At 37.4% G+C, this 8,342-nt stretch overlaps 1 pseudogene; it reads left to right on the top strand.

Moving 5' to 3' along the window:
- The first annotated feature begins 5,953 nt into the window (after positions 1 to 5,953).
- LOC149895219 (uncharacterized) lies at positions 5,954 to 7,099 on the top strand (annotated as a pseudogene).
- The last annotated feature ends 1,243 nt before the right edge of the window (positions 7,100 to 8,342 follow it).

Raw genomic sequence — 8,342 nt, 5'->3', positions numbered from 1 at the left:
GAGTTAGAGAAAAAAATGAAGGAAATTATATCGGCAGATCGAAGAGGGTGTGATGCCCCGAAATCTGATACTATTGACAAAGAATCAGTAGAATTAAATGCAGTAGAAAAACCCAGTAGTCCAGAGATATAATTATGATCTCCGAAGTTTATATAATTATGATAATTTTACGGAATTTTAAAAGCATATAAGTAGTTTACTAAATGTTACTTCATTACATATACATAATTGTAAATAAATAGGTCACAATGGTTATTTTATTGGTATACTAGATTTCCGCCCGCGGCTTCGCCTGCGTTTTCAAAGGAAAACCCGCATAGTTCCCGTTCCCGTGGGATTTCCGGGATAAAACCTATCCTATGTGTTAATCCAAGTTACCCTCTATATGTGTGCTAAATTTCATTGTAATCGGTTCAGTAGTTTTTACGTGAAAGAGTAACAAACATCCATACATCCATACAAACTTTCGCCTATATAATAGTACTAGATTTCCGCCCGCGGCTTCGCCCGCGTTTGCAAAGGAAAACCCGCACAGTTCCCGCTCCCGTGGGATTTCCGGGATAAAAACTATCCTATGTGTTAATCCAAGTTACCCTCTATATGTGTGCTAAATTTCATTGTAATCGGTTCAGTAGTTTTTACGTGAAAGAGTAACAAACATCCATACATCCATACATCCATACATCTATACATCCATACATCCTTACAAACTTTCGCCTTTATAATATGTATTAGATTAGATTTATTTGAATGATTTTTTTCCAAGTCACGTTTCACATGATATCTATAGTATTATACTATAGATTGAGTATAAAATGGGATCCAGACAACTTTAATACTAGGACGAAAAACCTTCAATTTTAGTAAATGACGATTATTGTCCTCCGCTGGATTTGGACTTCAAGCAAAGGGAGTGGGTGGCTGAAGATGTTGTCCGGAGTAAAACCGAATATGTTATGGGGTTTTGTTACCCATGTATAATGAAAGTCGTAGATTGTAAAATAAACCTTTAATCGATCTTTCAATAATACAGTACTATGTTGTTAATGCTATACAATGTTTCACCAGTCACCACAATGAGTCTAGTCTGTACAGGTTAGCAGGAGACAATCATTGAGTATTGGTATTAAATACGTATCAACTGCGTATTGCGTTTTGCGTATTAACTATTCTGCCGTCCTTTAACTAGAAAGCCGTTAAGCCCACGAAGTGAGTTTCGAGTAAATGGCAAAAAACACGGAAATCGTTATTTCTTAAAAATTATGACACTTAGAATAATTATTGTGAGATACATCGATCGAAATTTAATTATATTATATATAAATAATAGAATGCATAGAACGTGCATAGAATAAAATAGTAGGTAGCGTTTATTTCCCTCTGAGTAAGTAGTGTGTATTGTGTATCAAAAGTAACATTCAATTATGTATTGTGTTAATTTTATTTATTACGGATTCAACATCAAACAACTCTACGGTAAGTATCAAGGTGCGTATTAACTATAGAGCTATTGCACGCCTCATAAGCGAAGCGTTGAGGTGGGTACTACTGTCACTTCGCGCAAAACATCTGATTTTTCAAATTTAAAATGTCTTTATGTATCATACATTGCACTTGTAAGATAATACATACACACACATATTAAGAAAAAACACTATTTTTAACGTTCATGATATTTTTGATGTCATTTTTGTTATTTAAACTAGTTAAAAAACAGTTTAAAAAAGTTCTGTCTTGGACGTCCGTGTGTCTGTATGTGCGGATCCTTTTTCTTGTTAACACGATAGCGACCGAAATACTTTACTAATCGAGTCTTTTTTTTTCTCTTACGCTTGAGTATGCTCAGGAATAGAACCCTTTCATTTTTCAGGGTCTGATTCGATGTGGTTTAATTGTTATTAAATAAACAAAAATAATAATTAATAAATATTTATTAAAAAAAAATTATGAGGCGTGCACTTTTGGATTTTCCAAATTATTATTTATTACCTTACCTAATACCTATAGGTATGTTATAGCTAATTGCTGCTGGGCGCTGGCTGCGATTTCGTCCATGTATCTACTGAAAGGTTTCATGACATAATATGAGCACAGGGGAATAAAATAAAAATACCAGTATGTACATCCAAAAATATTTATTTCAATTATTACAAATTATCCTTAATCTAATTTTGAAAATCTAACACTGAATTAGATTCCTTACAATAATATTATTCAAATTAATAACAAAATAACGTATTTTACGGCTAAATTAATATTGAACTAATTATGTAGTTAAAACACGAAAGCGCATTACCTTGTTATACCAAAAATTTTATATGATACAATATTTTCAACTGATATCGAAATGTACGAAAATAGTAATAATGTAATTGAACTGAGAACATAATATTTTAATATTCAGACAAAGCTGTATTGTTTCGATATACGTAGTTTTTATTGTAAACTGCACATAATATTTTCATAGAAAAATACTGTAAAACAACAGATGATGAAATTTTCAAATAATTTGGAAAATCCAAAAGTGCACGCCTCATAATTTTTTTTTAATAAATATTGCACGCCTCATAAGCGAAGCGTTGAGGTGGGTACTACTGTCACTTCGCGCAAAACATCTGATTTTTCAAACTTAAAATGTCTTTATGTATCATACATTGCACTTGTAAGATAATACATACACACACATATTAAGAAAAAACACTATTTTTAACGTTCATGATATTTTTGATGTCATTTTTGTTATTTAAACTAGTTAAAAAACAGTTTAAAAAAGTTCTGTCTTGGACGTCCGTGTGTCTGTATGTGCGGATCCTTTTTCTTGTTAACACGATAGCGACCGAAATACTTTACTAATCGAGTCTTTTTTTTTCTCTTTCGCTTGAAAAAATAGTTAATATAGTTTTTAGAATAGTTTTTACAAAATATGTAATAGGTTTTGTCTGGTGTGACTGATTGATAGACAACACACTGACTATAATGATGGACCTAGGACACATGAGGATTCAAGATTTATTTGGAGGATATTCCTTGAGCTCTATAATGAATGCATTAAGAATAGGGTTTGAAAAACAAAAGTTACCTGTCCTCGGTGTATTAAGAGTAAACCTCTTTGGCTTATTTGGTGTTAACACATTTTGGTCAACACTCTCCGAAACCTGATTTTGTATGACACCATCACCCTCACCACTGCATATAACAATTTCAATGTCATGGTTACTTGATGTAGGCATCAAATCTGCAGCCTTACTTATATCATCAGAAACCCTAGCAAACCCATCACCAATACCGTCACCACTAGCTCCACCATCTCCACTCATGCCACCAATATCAACACCTACTGTTTCCTTATCACCCCCAAATGGCACAGTAAATCCACTGGCAGTACTTCCTAGTAAACCAGAAACTCGGTCCAGTATGTCATCTGGGGGTATATGTATAATCAGCAGGACCACCACCAGTCTAAAAATTCAATGTAGGTAAATAGAATTAATAAGTCATTACATTCTGAAGTCCAATTAAAAACACAACTATGAACGAACACGACTAGCTAACCTTAATTTGGTTCATCCTTATTTTAGTGCTGCGTTTGCGAGAATTCTTTTTTAAATTTTCCCATTTCAAACGCAGCTGCTGAGGTGTCCTGGGACAATTCGTAGCCTGGGCATTGAACCGCTCGGTCAATCTAACCCATTCCTCGTTTTTTAGTTTGTTATTGGTGGCGTTCGTTGTTTTCGTTGTTATGATTTTACTCCCTTCTATTAATTCAAGCAAGAACTTGGATTCCTCTTTTGTAAGAGGCTTGCCTTTTACCTAGAAACAAAAAAATAAGATTTAGGCGCGAAATTGAGCGTAAGTTGGGAGCACAAAAGCGTCACCTTATGAAATAACAAAAAGGTACTTACGATTTCGCAATCCATTATTGATAATGAATAATAGGTAATTAATGACTAACTGTTATAACTTGTTTTACTTATTTATTATTTGTATGTTCGCAATATTTAAACGCATAAACGTTCACAGTTTGATAGCTGTTGTCACTTGCCACAGAACAGACCAATACACATTCCATTTTAGGTAAAGTATTTTTACTTGATATCATATTTTATGTGATAAAATATAATTCCTAGTAAAGTTTTTACACGCTTTCACAAAATTATTTGCTTTTAGTATTTTGGATATTCTTTATAATATTTTAAGACTAGTTTGTTACTATTAAACATTTAGCTAAACGTATTGCATACATCAAACATTGTGCTAGGAACGGAACGGTCAAGAGGGAAAAGATCGCCACTGATCCCGGTATCACAAAAAATTTGGATTGCAGTCATTTGTTATTGGCACGCAGATCGGAGATCAATCGAGCAACACGCAGTAATCCAGGATTGGTCATAATCTTGGATAGGAGATACATTATTAATTTCGGGCGTAAATCTTTTACCGCCAAAAGTTTAAGTATATATGTTAAATAAACATGTTTTTATTTGTCGTATTGGGCTGGAGGACGCGGAGGGCACTTTGGAGTATGATTGCGCTCCACAAATATTGCGTTTTCAAATTGAACAGTTTTAACGGGCTTAGATTTTAGTGTACGATTACTAATTAATTTAATGGATCACGCGGGAGTTGAACGGCGACGAGCGTTGCCGCCACGTCACCACTCTGCACGCTTGGAACGAAACACCGTACGCGAGCCAATTGCAAAATCGACCGCGCACCGCTTCCGCCCAACCGAGTAAGTAATGAAACAATGAAAGTAGTGGTTTTTTAATTTCTATCATGCAAAATTCGAGAATTTATATTATTTCACCCATACAAATATGAAATTTTGACGTGTTTCATATCGAACTTTCATGGGAACAGTGAAATTTTGTCCGAGTGAATTTTAAACTTGGCGCGTTTATTGAACATAAAGTCACACTTCAGGTATTTAAAAATATAAATAAACAACGCATAAATTATAATTGTTGACAATCATTTTAATCGTATACAAAATCAAAATGTTTACCTTCTCAAAATTCCTTTAAGTGCACTACACCACTAAGTTGGTTTAATATTTTTTCAAAGCTAGCTATCTTATAGGTTATGTGCGATCCATAAGGCTCACGGTGGAACTGTGCTTGACGAAGAAAACCACAAATTTTTATAGACGCATACATAGATATACACTCAATATCTTATCAGAATAAATCGTGTAACTGAATACTTGCTTGCTTACCCTTATCAATTCTCGAACTTTTTAACAATTATCCAATTGAAACGGAAGCTTGTGATAAACATGACGAACATCTTAAATCATCATATTATGTATAACCAATGTATATTTGTATAACCAGTGTAATATGTATGTACATACTCGTCACGATGAGACCGATGTCGAGTCTATTAAATCATTCGTTGCGTATCGTCCTTGCAGACAAATACGGACCATTTTCAGGCTGATCATGCGGGGTGAGGTAAGTGTTTAATTTTGGCGGGAGGTGGAGAGTGTCCGTTCTGTAGCGTTTAGCTACTATTATGTATTCTGTGACATAATATAGCAGGAAAGCAGTTACCATGTTCTTGTTTGAGGATAGATTTTCTATTTATGAAGGAAATTGCATGTAATGATATGAATAGAAAATATTTAAATTAATATAATATAATGCAGTCTTAATTACCAGGAACAGATCTTTGTTACTGCAATGTGAGATAAACAATGTTATATTTAAATAATCTATACTAATATTATAAAACTGAAGAGTTTGTTTGAACGCGCTAATCTCGGAAACTACTGGTCCGATTTGAAAAATTATTTCGGTGTTAGATAGCTCATTTATCGAGGAAGGCTATAGGTTATATATCATCACTCTACGACCAACAGGAGTGGAGTCACGGCCACGGGGCTGAAACCGCGTGGAGCAGCTAGTACTGAAATAATTAATATTTTTTATTGTCGAAGTTATCGCTCGCAACAATGAGCGCTAGGCTTGTGCCTAATGAAGTCCTGGCATTCCTGCAGTATCAGCTGGATGTCATGGATGAAGTTAGCATAGAGCAAATTTGCACGAGCAATTTTACGGAAGGAGAGATACGTGACGCCAAATCACTACTCTTTTTGCCATTGAATATGGCCGACCAGATGCCGTCTCGCAGGAGGGACGAGAAGGGAGAGAGGAGTCTACGGGACATCATCAAGGTGTTCAAGAAGACCGATCCGGACGACGTGCCGACTTTCGTGGCGAAGGATTTGCGTAAGCTGCCTCCCGTCACATTCGACCACGTCGACGTCACCCGCCTTCTTAAGGACATCACTTCATTAAGGACGGCCCTAAAGGAGATGGAGTTTAAATTTGGAGCTTCCCAATCCACCATCAACGATCTGCGTAATGAGGTCGTCGCCCTGCGCGATTCAATTTCATTATGTAGGTCAGCGGAGGTTTCAAATGTGAACACGCGTCGTGGAGCGCAACGTGAGACTTTTGAGTCAGCGAATTTGACGACGCCGCCGGCCGTCGACCGCGTCACGCCGCGCCCCGCCTGACCCGCGCCTCCCCCGGAGAGCCCGCCTCGTGTAGCCAACCCGACACCGGCTGGCTACGCGGCCGCTGCCGCCAAGCCTCCCGTAAAGCGGCAAGAAATCACCCGAGATGGAGATCCCGTTAAGCACAGGGACTCCCCGCGCCGTGCGGCACCCTTGTCGAGCGTGAATAGACATCCACTCGATGAGGAGGGCTTTACAAAGGTAGAGAAAAGGAAGAAGAAAAAGAAGCCCTCCTCCAACAAGTGTGGTACCGCCCCGACCGGTAACAACCACCTGCTGCGGCCCGCCATACCGACGACGCAGCTGTACGTGTCCCGCCTGCACCACTCCACCCAAGCTTCTGATGTAGTGGAGTATGTGCGGGTGAAGACCAAGTTTATCGTGAGGGTCCAGCGCCTGGAGCCGCGCAATAATTTGAACTTTAATTCATTTGTTGTGCGTGTACCGAGCGAGCAGCTGTCGACCTTCATGAGCGAGGAGTTCTGGCCCCGTGGTGTCGTGTTCCGGCGGTTTCGCGGGCGGCTTCGCAACACCCAGCCGAAGCCCATTCAGCGCAATATGACACTGCCAGTGCCGTGAATTGTGTATAGTGTAGTGCTTAATAGTTTTAGTTATAAAATATTATATGTATGTTAGTCTGTAAGGTATTTATTCTATGGGTCTGTACAATTTATTGTCTGTTACCTGAAATAAATGTTATAAATAAAAAAAAAAAATAAATAAATATCCCTTGAGGCAGACTGATAGTCTTTCTTCAGCAGAAATAGCCAATCTATAATTGGTATTTTGTTTTCGAATATGTGGCCTGAGAATTTCCAACAAACTTTCAAATTTGTCCTAAGGAGCGCTGGTGCAGTGAACTCCCATAAATAATTATAGTATAAAGTTATACCTGCTCATTCATTTATTAATTGATATCACTATTTAAAATCTATCGTAAAAACTCCAATATTAATATGAATAAAATTTGAAACCTTATAAATAAAAATACATCATTAAGTACATACACAGTACACTCTTGTTCATTTCTTATGTAACGCGCGAAACGGAGCTTACGGAGCGCTCTCGATTGCGCTCCTATGAAACAAGATTCAGTACATTGCCCAAATACGAAATCCAATAAGAGTGAAAGAGAAATTTCGCAACAGTCCTGCACGTGAAACAAAAGATTTACTATGGAAAAATAGCAATTTTTGGAGCGCCGCTCACACGCGACGTTGCCGACGCGACGCGGCCGCATCGCATGACAGCAGCAATTGCGCGCGACGTTGCACTCCTATATTAGAAACAAACACTATGAGTACGCTCGATAATCATTGAATTTGTTTTGAAATAGCCTGTACTTTATAATTTTTAGTGTTTAAATATTTTATAATGTGGTGCTCATTATTTTTTTGTAATAAATTATCCCGCTTACGCTATTGTATTTTCGTTGTTTTATTTCAAGTGAACACCCATACAATTTTGTCACGAGCCGCCTCTGGTCATAATGAATTTAATCTTTCCCTCGAGTGGGCTCGAGAAGGCGTGCGGATTCCCGCGACTGCTCGAGAAGTCGCTGGAATGCTCGAGAAGTCGTGGGTCTCCGTGACTCCGCGCTTCACTGCCCTTCGCCGCTCTTTCGGTGTGAGTTGACCCTTAAGCTATAAATTGATAAGAAGCTCGCTTCTCCTTAGATAGCAAATGATTGGAATATACTCACCAAAATTTTGCGTTATATACTTAGCCACACAACTACTATTTTAATTTCACTTAAACGAAACACAATGAAAAGTTTATAAAGTATTATTGAGGGTAATTTAAAAGTGTTATGAACTAATTC

This window comes from Colias eurytheme, chromosome 32 (genome assembly GCF_061535395.1).
Source record: "Colias eurytheme isolate Ceu_HAF_F1 chromosome 32, ilColEury1 Martin Lab GWU primary, whole genome shotgun sequence".
Classification (NCBI taxonomy): Eukaryota; Metazoa; Arthropoda; class Insecta; order Lepidoptera; family Pieridae; genus Colias; species Colias eurytheme.
The sequence above is the reverse complement of the archived record's forward strand: the minus strand, read 5'-3'. Positions and strand labels throughout refer to the sequence as shown.